General features: G+C 41.8%; 1 long non-coding RNA gene across 1 annotated transcript; it reads left to right on the top strand.

The window, feature by feature from the left end:
* Positions 1–4823: 4823 nt before the first annotated feature.
* On the top strand, positions 4824–10222 carry LOC146968979 (uncharacterized). Its single transcript, XR_015034183.1, has 2 exons — positions 4824–6333; positions 6409–10222. It is a non-coding gene; the product is annotated as an uncharacterized LOC146968979 (long non-coding RNA).
* The last annotated feature ends 737 nt before the right edge of the window (positions 10223–10959 follow it).

The following is a 10959-nucleotide window of genomic DNA, read 5'->3' as shown; positions in this document are numbered from 1 at the left end:
GATCAAAAACGCTGATAGAGCTGAGGCTAAAGAGTCGTAGAAGTCTGGACACACTCGGTTGGTTTCTTGTTTGCAAGAAAATAAACAGAAATACCAGACTTTTCTGGATGTTCTCCTGTATTTTGTGGCAGTGGCTCTAAATCTCCCAACTCGAGTTGTTTTCGAGGCAAATGCAGAGACTGCTTGCCGAAAAACTGCCCCCAATGGAAACGCGCATCAGCGGTTTTGCCTGAATTTACCTCTAAAACAAACTATGTCTCGTAATGTTCCATTATTATCTCATAGCGTGGTGAATGTGCAGGTCACAACTTGTCCACGAGAGCGTTTTGGAGTTGTTGGATTGTGTATTTGATGAGTTTAAGTGAGGGAAACCAAGAAATCCCATTAGCCTCCGTAGCGTAGCTCTGAGCAGCTCACTGCTCTGCTCCGCCGTTCTAAAAATAGCTTGCACCGACAATTAAAAGTAACAAACCTATTCCTAAAACTATAGGTATTATGGCAATGGGCCAATTTGGCAAAATATTGAACTATCCCTTTAAGCATTAACGCTTAATATTTCAGGCCACCTGGGGCCAGCAGAACAAGCTGTAGCTACAACATCCACTGATGATGGTAGATCAGAACTAGCTAGTTGCTAACTTTTTCTGTCATCCGTTTGTAAGGGAATTTTACTTATACATTTTCTATTCTTTTTATGAAAACATCTGCCTGTTGCTGCAGGAAGTTACGTTACCAAGACTGAGAAATACGTTGTGGGCTATGAAGACCAAAACAATGAGCTGAAAGACGCTAAAACATATAGCTATGAGGTGAAGCTGGACTCCCTACCATTTGGATGACCATACGGCCTTTGGACAGAATTTCCTTTTCAATGTAAAACCTGACACATGTAGCTAAAGTAAGAATGAGCAAAAACAGCCATTAAATTGAAGATTAGCATAAACTAATATAGCATATTCTGGAGACTACAGCACTTAAGTTAAGGAGGTCTAACTAGCCAAGAGAGTGACAAACAGAGATCCTCAAGGAGAGCGGAGGATGGATGGCTGGAAAGCAAATTGGATTTCAGTGAGGCAGAAAAACAGAAAGAGATGGAGAGATGAAAGATCATAAAATTAGATTACTTGTCATCTGGAGTTGCTGGTGATGTTAGCCATAGTTCATCTCTGCCTTATGCTGTTTTCCTCTCTCTCAATGTGAACCCAAGACAAATTTTGGCATTCGACAAGACGTAGGAGAGCCCAGCTTACGCTCGCACTCATTCAGCTTCCTCTCATTCAGCTCTCTCTTCACAGGCGATGTGTCATTTTTAGTCCCTCACAGTCATTTGAACGGTTCCAAGAAGACACCATACACTCTTCTGCTTCTCGTCCACGCTGCCAGGAAGCGTTAGAGCAAAGCATGAGTCTCTCAGACTGTACTGTTTGGCAGGGTCCTGCATGTAACACAAACAGAATGAGGTACAGATCCATCCACAGTTTGTGGGGGAGCTGCAGTAGTTATTAATAATATCAGGACTCTTGGATAATTCACTTACGACAGAAGATATTGTAATTTGGCAGTCAGGAAATGGCATGACTTTGCAGTTATATCAAGAAAATGCTCAATATAAAAATATATCTATGTTTTTAGATTCTTTGGAACATTATTATCCTGGTGTTTGATACGTTGGTATGTTTATATCTAGATTTCCATCCTCTGGTCCATTAATATCTACATTTTTGACAATTTGCCAGTATTTTAATACATTGGTATGTTATCTTAGTTTTTCATTCTGATCCATTAATAATCTACTTTAAAAAATCATTTGAGACATTATTATCCTGGGTTTTTCATACTCTGATTCACTAATATCTACATTTGGTACATTTCTATCCAGGTTTTTCAACATCGGGTACTTGGATACTCATAGCCTTTCATTTCTATGTTTCTATGTGAGTTCAGGTTTTTGTTACAGTGGCATGTTCATATCATGATATTTAATACTTTTATACAATCTATTTCTATACGTGTGTGTACACTACACAGCCCAGAGACAAATTGTACAGTGTAGTTTCTGAACAGATCCAGCAGCATTGCAGTAATGGAGCGGTGTAATGTTTACAGCTACAGAACGTGTTGCTCAAAGCGTTTCTCTCTCTTCTCTGCAGCTGACATCCACCAACTCTGCCAACAGCAGCCAGACGACTGCAGCTGACAACAAAGGTACGTCTCTCTCTTTATATTCTCCTGTAATGATGTCCAGCTTGCTGTGGTGGCAATCATTGGTCCTGGACTGAAGCACGAGCTAAATTTGAACGCTAATTTCCCCTTGTTTGCATGATGTGATGCAAACTATTCGCTGTAGTAAAGTATCTTTCGGTTGTTTGAAGTGCTGCTAATATTGGCAAGCACTGAGATCACTGTCGCTGCGGCCGACTTAGCAGCTTTGTTGCAATATTTGGCATCTTTTCAGACACAACTCTAACGATTTTATTCTTCAAGAGCAAAGTTCTTTGAGTTCATATTGACATGAGAGGTTCTGGGAGTCTCCAGGGTTTATTTGTTCTTGTCTCTTCTTTTCTCAAACTCACATTGCACCCCCAGCTCCAGCTGAGTCATTGGCATAGACAGAGAATAAAGTTTGTTTTTAGTTTTTTAAATTATGTAAAAAAAAAAGAAAAAAAAAAAAAAGAGCTGAAATGTTGAGTGAGGTGCTGTGTTTCGCTTTTCGTTTTTCACTCTACAAATTGAGGCTGTAAATAGCCACATTTGTTGCCGGTCAGTCCAGAGAGAGAGTCTTGCCGGGGGGGAATCAAACGTTGTAAATCTAGTGCCAAAGTGGCCAAAAGTGTCTGAAAGTCAACCGCTCCACAGCTCCTTTTTTTCTCCGTCTGTTTATGTCTGTCTTTTCGTCTCTGTCTACTCTCCCTCTTTTGAGCGTCCACAATACAAGAAACTTGACATTCTGCTTTATGGAGGTCAGCCCCCCTGATTTTTCCATGAGCTAAGCAACAAAGACAAAGTAGAATTTTTGGCAGGGATCACCAGTGTGTCAGCCAAGAAAAGTTGGCTCCGGGCGGCTTAACTTTAGTGCAACGTTGCTCATCAATAACCAATTCCAGCACTGCAGAATTTCACATTTATCAAAAGCAGCAGCAGCCAACGCTCAATCACTCAACGGCCAGGAACTGTGTGATGTTTTGCGAGTCATGTGCACTTTACACCTCCGCCGTCCACGTCTCTTGATCATCGTTCTTAATATCTTTTGTGTTTTTTCATAATAATGCAATTTCCAACTACATCAAATGTGTCTCGTTCCTCCCTCTCCCTAAAATACATCATACGCCGAGGTTTTTCCATTCTAGCCCCGAGGCAAAGAGCTGTATGTGGTTGGAGACGATGTACAGTAGAGGTGTAGATGGCCCCAGGCTCTTCACCGTGCTCTGATTCATAGGCACACAGATAGAGCAGGCGAAGGTATAGGTATAGATACTATTCCTATGATGTACAGTCACAGTCTCGGTCCAGTTCAAACACACTGACATTTCTTATCAGCCAGTTTTATGAATGTTTTCTGTGTACGTGCTCCACTAACATTTTTTTCTCTCTGTTGGAACATTTCTGCATTAATGGAAACTGTATGGACTTTATTACTGAGTCTTCAAACTGAGAAAATGTAGATGGAAGAACAAAATTAGACTAATGATGTCACTGTGACTCAAAAGTTATTTACTTTTTAAATACATGTCTTGACTTGAGTTGACTGAACCTGTTTTCTCATGTTCTCTGAGCAACACAGTTGATTTTGTGTGACAATTATAATTTACGGCCAAAATGTAAAGTGTTAAATTATTGCTCAAGTTCAGTTAAAAAGGGAAACATGCAGTTTTAACTTAGCTTATGGGGTTTTACAGTGTAGCTGTTGAAAATCTTACACAAAGAATCTATCTGATGTGTAGACAGACTCAATTTTGGCAATTTTTTTTCCGACTTAAAATATGACATTTCTAAGTGGAGGAGCATTTTTCATCCCTAAGAACTATATTGGAGTAGAACCATTTAATTTCACTCAAAACTACCTGGTGCTTCAGTCCCAAAATATAATAGCTACTAACTATTAATGAGCCCAACCACCGGAGAAATTAGTTCCCACTTTCTTTCTTTTTTTTCCTTTTAAATTGAGCACAAGCCAACTGAAACGTCTCACAATATCCACAAATGTTGCTTAGCACAGGATTTGAAGAGGCGTTTCCGCATGACTGTGCTCATCTACATGATGTTTGTGCTGTTTATGCATTCACACAACTCTCTGCAGGAGTTACTACACCAACATGCAAAGTGTTTTTTTTTTTTTTTTTAAAGCTCCACCAAACACAGAGTTGTTTCTGTCACTTACATTTCTGGTTTGTAGCTTTTCTATCGTCTTTGTCTTGGGTTTAATTTCTTTACATTTCTCATCGCAAATCGAAAGTTGGGTGTTTTTTTGTTTTTTTTAAGACTTGATTGGTTCCAAACTGCTGAAGCTGCAATAACAACTGCTTTATTTTGGGGGGTTTTAATCTGAAATCACTCAGGTTTAGTCAAGGAGATAATTGAAGCGCTGCTTTTGCATTGAAATATTGACAGATTGACCGACACACTGACATTTCCTGCTCCGTATTAACATTGAGCCCTTTGCCCCTGTTTCCCCTCCAGAGAAGGCAACGGCAGCGAAGCCTCAAGAACAGGAGGAGGAGGTCGACATCGACCTGGAGGCGCCAGAGACGGAGAAGGCAGCGCTCGCCATCCAGAACCAGTTCAGACGTTTCCAGAAGAAAAAGAAGTAGAGTGACTGACTGATGAGAGTAAATGATATGAGGAAAAACAAAAAAAAACATAAAAAAAGAACAAAAAAAATTTCCGCAGATGTACAGAAATACAGTAAATGATTGAGATGAGTGGTTTTGGGGGAGGGGGGGGGGGGGGGGGGGTGACAGAGTTCAGGTTTTATTGTCATATTATGCAAAGTGTCATGAAACGCCTTTTTGCATGAGAGATCGACTGGTAAAGGATGGAAGGAAGTCAAGGGGCAAGAAAGACGAAAAAGATGACAAAAAATAAAAAACAATGGAGATTTGGAATTTATAATCTAGCATGACAAAATACTGTAACCTCCCGTCACCACATTTACCTTTGCAAATATCCCCACATATCACCCGTGTGTCCCCCCCCCAACCTGACGCTCCACAAACAAACATGCGACCCCTTGACCCCCGACCCCCCCGCCCCGCCCTTGTCCTGCAGATACAACACCACCCGAGCACACAGGGCAGATAGATAGAGGTGGTGCTTCAGGACCAGACAGAGGCCTCCTTCCTCTCTGCTGACTGACAGAACAAGCACACGTCCTTCAACGGCAATGATACAGGAACGCACAAAAAAAAAAAAAAAGAACAGAAGCACACTCTCTAGTTTCCAGGGTTCCTTTCTTTCCGCCTCCGTCCGTCGCGAGCTTTCTTTTATCCTCCGTGTCTTTCTCTGCCGAGGATGAAAAGTACACCCCGGCGACTGTCTCGGGTGTAAAATCACCTCTGTGTCGCCTTCGCCTCCGTGCGGAGTAGACCAGACATTGGATCGCCTCGCCTCTGCCTGGCCTGATCTCGCAGGTGACGGAGGTGGTGGTGGTCATGGAAACTGGCTGCTAACTTGCACAGTCAGAGGCAATTTGCTGCAGGCGAGATCAATATGTGATGGAGGGAGCGGGGCGGCCGACACCTCTGTGGCGCGTTACGACCGATGATCGACACATTAGCGGCCGTCTACTACTACTACTACCACCACTGTGTCCGGATCTTTTCACGCTCGCTTCGCTGATACCTGATGCCGTTAAATGACGACAAAGCCGGCGCTGGATGACCTGATGGAAATTCACTTGAATATTCATCCCCCACTTAAAAACAACAATTCAGTGGCTCTAAATGAACTGCGTCGTGTCATTAGATCTGAATGGGCCTCAGTGGCTGCTGCTGTCCAAGGACAAGACGCGTGATAAATAATTCTCACTGTTGGTTTTAATCTGATTAAACCAACAGTGGCACGGGAGCAGAGGTCTGGCAGCGTAACCTGATGCTTTTCTGTCTTCCTTCTTTCCTCCTGTGCCAGATAAATCTTGTGAGAAAAGGAAATCTGGATTGTCCTGAATCTGGTGTCTCACTGTTGCGCTAAGCCCCGTTCAACCAGTTACTAGTTAAACGCCAGTCAGGCTTCACTCTCTCGCAGGTATTTATGCTGTTTCTATGCCAACTGTGGAAGATTTGCCACTAAGGTGTGTAGAGAGTTTCGACTGAAGCAGGCGTCTGATTTCTCAGTGGTGTTTGTGTGGATGACCTGACGACTGTCAATAAGCTTCACGTGGTCAGGTGGTTCTGATCGACTTTTTGTTTGTAGACAAATTAAGAGCTAATATCTGAGCAAAACTGAGATTCAATCAAATAATAATTATAAAGGTTTAGATTGTATTTCCTCTGTCTAATCTATATTATTTCTGTAGAAAACAATATAGGCTTTAGGTGAGAGGCTCATAACATGACACAAATTTGACACCGTGCTTTGTTGTTGTGCTGGAGCTCAAGGCCTCTGCACCTCTTTACTATCTTTACCCAGCTGGGCAAAGGCCACAAGACACCGATATAGAAAGATGTTTGCTAATCTATACAACAGGCATCACGTTGCTTCTGCAGCGTAAGTCACTTTTACAGCATTTAAACGCCGTCCGTCTGTAGCTGGGAGCTCAGGGCCCCGCTGGGGGTCGGGTTACTCAGAGCCCCAGTAGGTAACTCGAAGCCCCGCATCCTTAAATAAACACTTGATAATGATTCTGAGCAGATGCCAAACATGAACCTGAGCCCTGTCACCTTTAGATCAGACAGAGAGACACACTGCAGCTGCTGGACGGAGACGGAAAGAAAGACACTGACTGAGACGCAACAACAGCAACGCACTTGTTTGTCAGAGAAGCACATTGTGGAAATACATATATATACTGTACACACACACAGACACACACACACACACACCTGCTTCATCCATGTCCCCTCCCCAGCCTCAATGTACGTATGTAGCACACTGAACTGCTTCTAAAAGCCAGACTTACTCTCCACTGCTTTAATAATAATAATCTCACTAATTACTAGAATTATTATTGGAATGTAACCTCTTTTCTATTTCGAGAACAGGAAGTGGTTGCAAAAGAAAAAGGAAAAAAAAAAAAGTGCAACCAGCACAAAGCCGTCATCGCCGCCCGCTCTCCGTTTCCTCCCTCCCTCGCCGCGCACAGCGACATCACCTGAGTTTGATATCAAACGCCCCTTTCTCTCCCCTAACTGGATTTGACATGGTTTTCAAATAATTACCTGACGTACACTTTGGTAATGCGGATTTGGTTGGATTTGATTTGGCAGGCATTTTTCAACAGGCACATCTAAGTAAAAAGCACAGGTTGTGTATCAACTCTTTAAAAGTGTGTTGGGTTATTTGGAGCAGATGCGCTGCGAGTTTTAAGGATAAACACATTAGAAAACAGCAGATGAGCTCTTGTTTGTGTGTCTGCACCTGCCTCCTTTATATAACCAGATGTTCAGCCTCTGAATTTGGCCAAACCAACACTTCTGATTAATTCAAGCACCTAGACCCAGTTCCTCAGGTAGAGTCTTACTATGAGTGATGGGATTTTTAATTAAAGAGCTAAGCTTGAAAACTCTTTGTTATGGTTGGCTAATAAAACCTTGATTTGACCAATTAGAAACACCCTAAAAACTTCAGATAACCTGATTATTCATATTGCAAAGGGTTTTTGCTTCAGATTCTTCAATGTTTAGACTTTTTATGGAAAATATGCGATACATACGTCCAGGTTTTCAGTGGTTTAAAATGCAGAGAAGCTTTTTTTTTTTTACATTACTGTATCCTGGTTTGTCCAAATGTTACGTATTTGAACCATTTATAAAGAATAGAGATAGATGAGAGGATAAAATCAAGATCAAGTCAATCGGTGATGGTTTGACCTGGACTTTACGACCACGTGAAACATCTCTGGTGATTCATGCACTGTACATTAAGACGAGAGATTATGAATTATCAATGTAGATCCAGCTCAGGAGCCGCATCCACCTAATTGAAAACAGAGTCTCTGTCTGGAGGCTGTAAATAGCTACCTGTCAGACTCATCTATAAGAGGCTTAATGTTGCCTGGCAACAGACACGACGCAAGAAAGTAACTCCGAGCTGGTCATTTCAATGTGAAGTGTGACTTGTGATAAGCCTCGTGGATTTGAGGCTGTGAGATCATTCAGGGCCGGTTGGGATAGAGGTGACCTCCATGCTGAAAAGGTCACGGGTTTGATCATCGCAGGAGTCACTGAAGCCGTCCAACAACATGTCTCTGATTCAACTCTAAATGTTGTTTCAGAGTCAAAGGGGAGGAAGGAGTTTTGATATAAATTCAGCAGGAGGTGGAAACTCAATAAAGCCATTGAAGCTGCAGTTCCCTACCACCACTCATGAGTTGCATGTAAACCCTAAAGTCCACTTTAAATTTCCTGTAACTCCATCCATATGACTTTTTTTTATTCACAAAAGCAGGGATATCACTTCTTTCTTTGCCGTATCACGACAGCCAATACCTTTACCGATCCAATATAAGCCATTAGTGTGGAAGCACTTTGCGTACTCAGCTACAGTTTAGCACATGACCGTTACGGACGCTGCCACTTCAGCATGTTGTTCAACGCGTGGCTACAAGCATCAACCAGATATTTCAGGTTAGATCTGTCACAGGCATCTAATTGAATCTTAAGTCATATTTTTTTTAAATATCTGATTGAGAGTTTGGGCTAAATTTAGCCCCCCAACCCCTTCCCTCCTAGTAACACACTGCACACATTATAGAATATAAAGACACTGGTCTTTCTTGTTTTGTCTTTTCTTTCTTTCTTTCTTTCTTTGTCGATGCTGTGTTTTCGCTTTGCTTTGTTAGCCTGACCTCATTTCACTTTCCCCGAAGGCAACCAAATGCGGGTTGTGTTTTTTTTTTCGGCGAGCGCAGCACGCTCGCTGTGAATGAAGGGAGGGGGAACAAAAAAAAGGATGGAAGGTGGCGGAATAGAAAGCTCGTCTCACTGCTGTGATCATGAATGGGGCAAAGCTGTGTATACTTTGGTCCAAGATGGCTTAAGTGAAGTCCCCACGTCCTCCTTTAGAGAACCTTCTTGACGTCACGGCAGACAAGAGCTTGGCGAACAGCATCCAGGGCTTTTTGTACATACCATTTATACACCACAGTGTCTGTACAGCGTCTCCCTAAATCCATGCTTGCGAACTTAATATTCTCCTCTGCTTGTATATGTTTATCTACATCCACTTCTTATTATGCTTGACAAGAATATATTGTACTTCGATAGTGAAAGTAATTGGTGCGGTATGCCAACAGTGGATATTTGGGCCCAGCTTTACAGCCTAGAAACGACATCAAAGCCATACTTTAAAGAACAAAAACATGTATATTTAGATAATCTGTCCTTGTAAATCCCTTCTTTATGTTGTCCGTAGTGCTGTTAGAGCGACAGTCGAAACAACCCAGAAGAAGAAAATCCAATCCGATGCATCCCACTACAAAGACCTACGCTACAGTACAACTGAGAAAAGCATGTTTTCAGTGAGTGGTAGGTAGTTTCGTCCGCGATCATCACAACCAGAAGACATGTGAAGTAGGATTTTTTTAGTTTGTGTTTTTGAGACGATTGTATGTTCACATCGTGGCGTCGAGGCTTACCCTTCACAGCGTGGCCAATCAGTGACCACTGTCCTTTCAGGGAGGCATCTGCCAATCAGGAAGCTCTACAGGGCCCCATCTCACGATCCACCAATCTTTTTAAAATCGCCTCGTCACTTCCTCTACCATTAACGATTGATGCTTTGTTTGTTTACTTGTTTACTGAATTATGTTTCTATACTTTTATGTGGATACCTGCGTTGGTGTGAACTCCTCCGACTTGTTTTTGTTGTGTTTCTGATGTGAAGGCATGTGAAACCCAGATTTGTGTGTTTTAGACTATGAATTCCCTCTGTGTATTTTGACATTTCAAATCTATAATGTGTTGTTGGATTTTAAGAAATGGTGGCTGAGGTGAGAATGCACAAGAACACTACTTGTATTGTGTTTTCTGCACTAAATAAAATTTGCTGCATATCGCTTTCAACTCTATCCGCTTCGCTTTTTGTCCATTTTGTCATTTCCTCGCTTTATTCATTTTATCTGCACTTAAACTGACCAACACATTTTTATTAATAAAAATGATCCATTTCTGGAAGACTAAAGTAATTCCAATAGCTTGAAGGAGAATCTCTCTGACCTGGACCCCTCAGGGGACGTCAGTATTGCCATGAGGCCTCCCAACCCCCACGCCCCCCCTGAGGAGCTAGTTTCAATCTGGTCCCCTCTGGGTGCTGCTCCAGTTCAAACGGGCTTGTGGATGACACTAACAGAATATGGCTGCTTTATTACAGTGCTGGAATTTAGGAATTTGGAGCACTCAATTATACACAGGGTAAATAGGACACTATTATGTCTTTGCATATTCCCTTGACATGAAATGAATGCATGGCTGATAGTGACGGGGGTCATCGAGTTCTGGCATGTTTCATGGCTCTGCTCTGAAATACTTTGATACCATTTTAATTAATTAAACATCTTTTTTTAGACGGACAAGAAAATAAAATGAAGCCATATAAATAAAATATTTTACATAACATGAATACACTTGATTAAAAAAATAAATTAAGAATGGTTGCATAAAAACAAGTCAAGGTTTCGGGCATACAACATAGGCTACAACACAATATTAAGGGTGATGGCTGCTCTTCTTTGGGTTTTCTACAACATTGATGCCCCAGTGATCAGAAAGTTACATTGTGGGTACATTGATATCCACCATTTCCTAT

This window comes from Trachurus japonicus, chromosome 18 (assembly GCF_045865225.1).
Source record: "Trachurus japonicus isolate A0001 chromosome 18, Traja_1.0".
Classification (NCBI taxonomy): Eukaryota; Metazoa; Chordata; class Actinopteri; order Carangiformes; family Carangidae; genus Trachurus; species Trachurus japonicus.
This window is presented reverse-complemented; position numbering and strand designations above follow the sequence as displayed.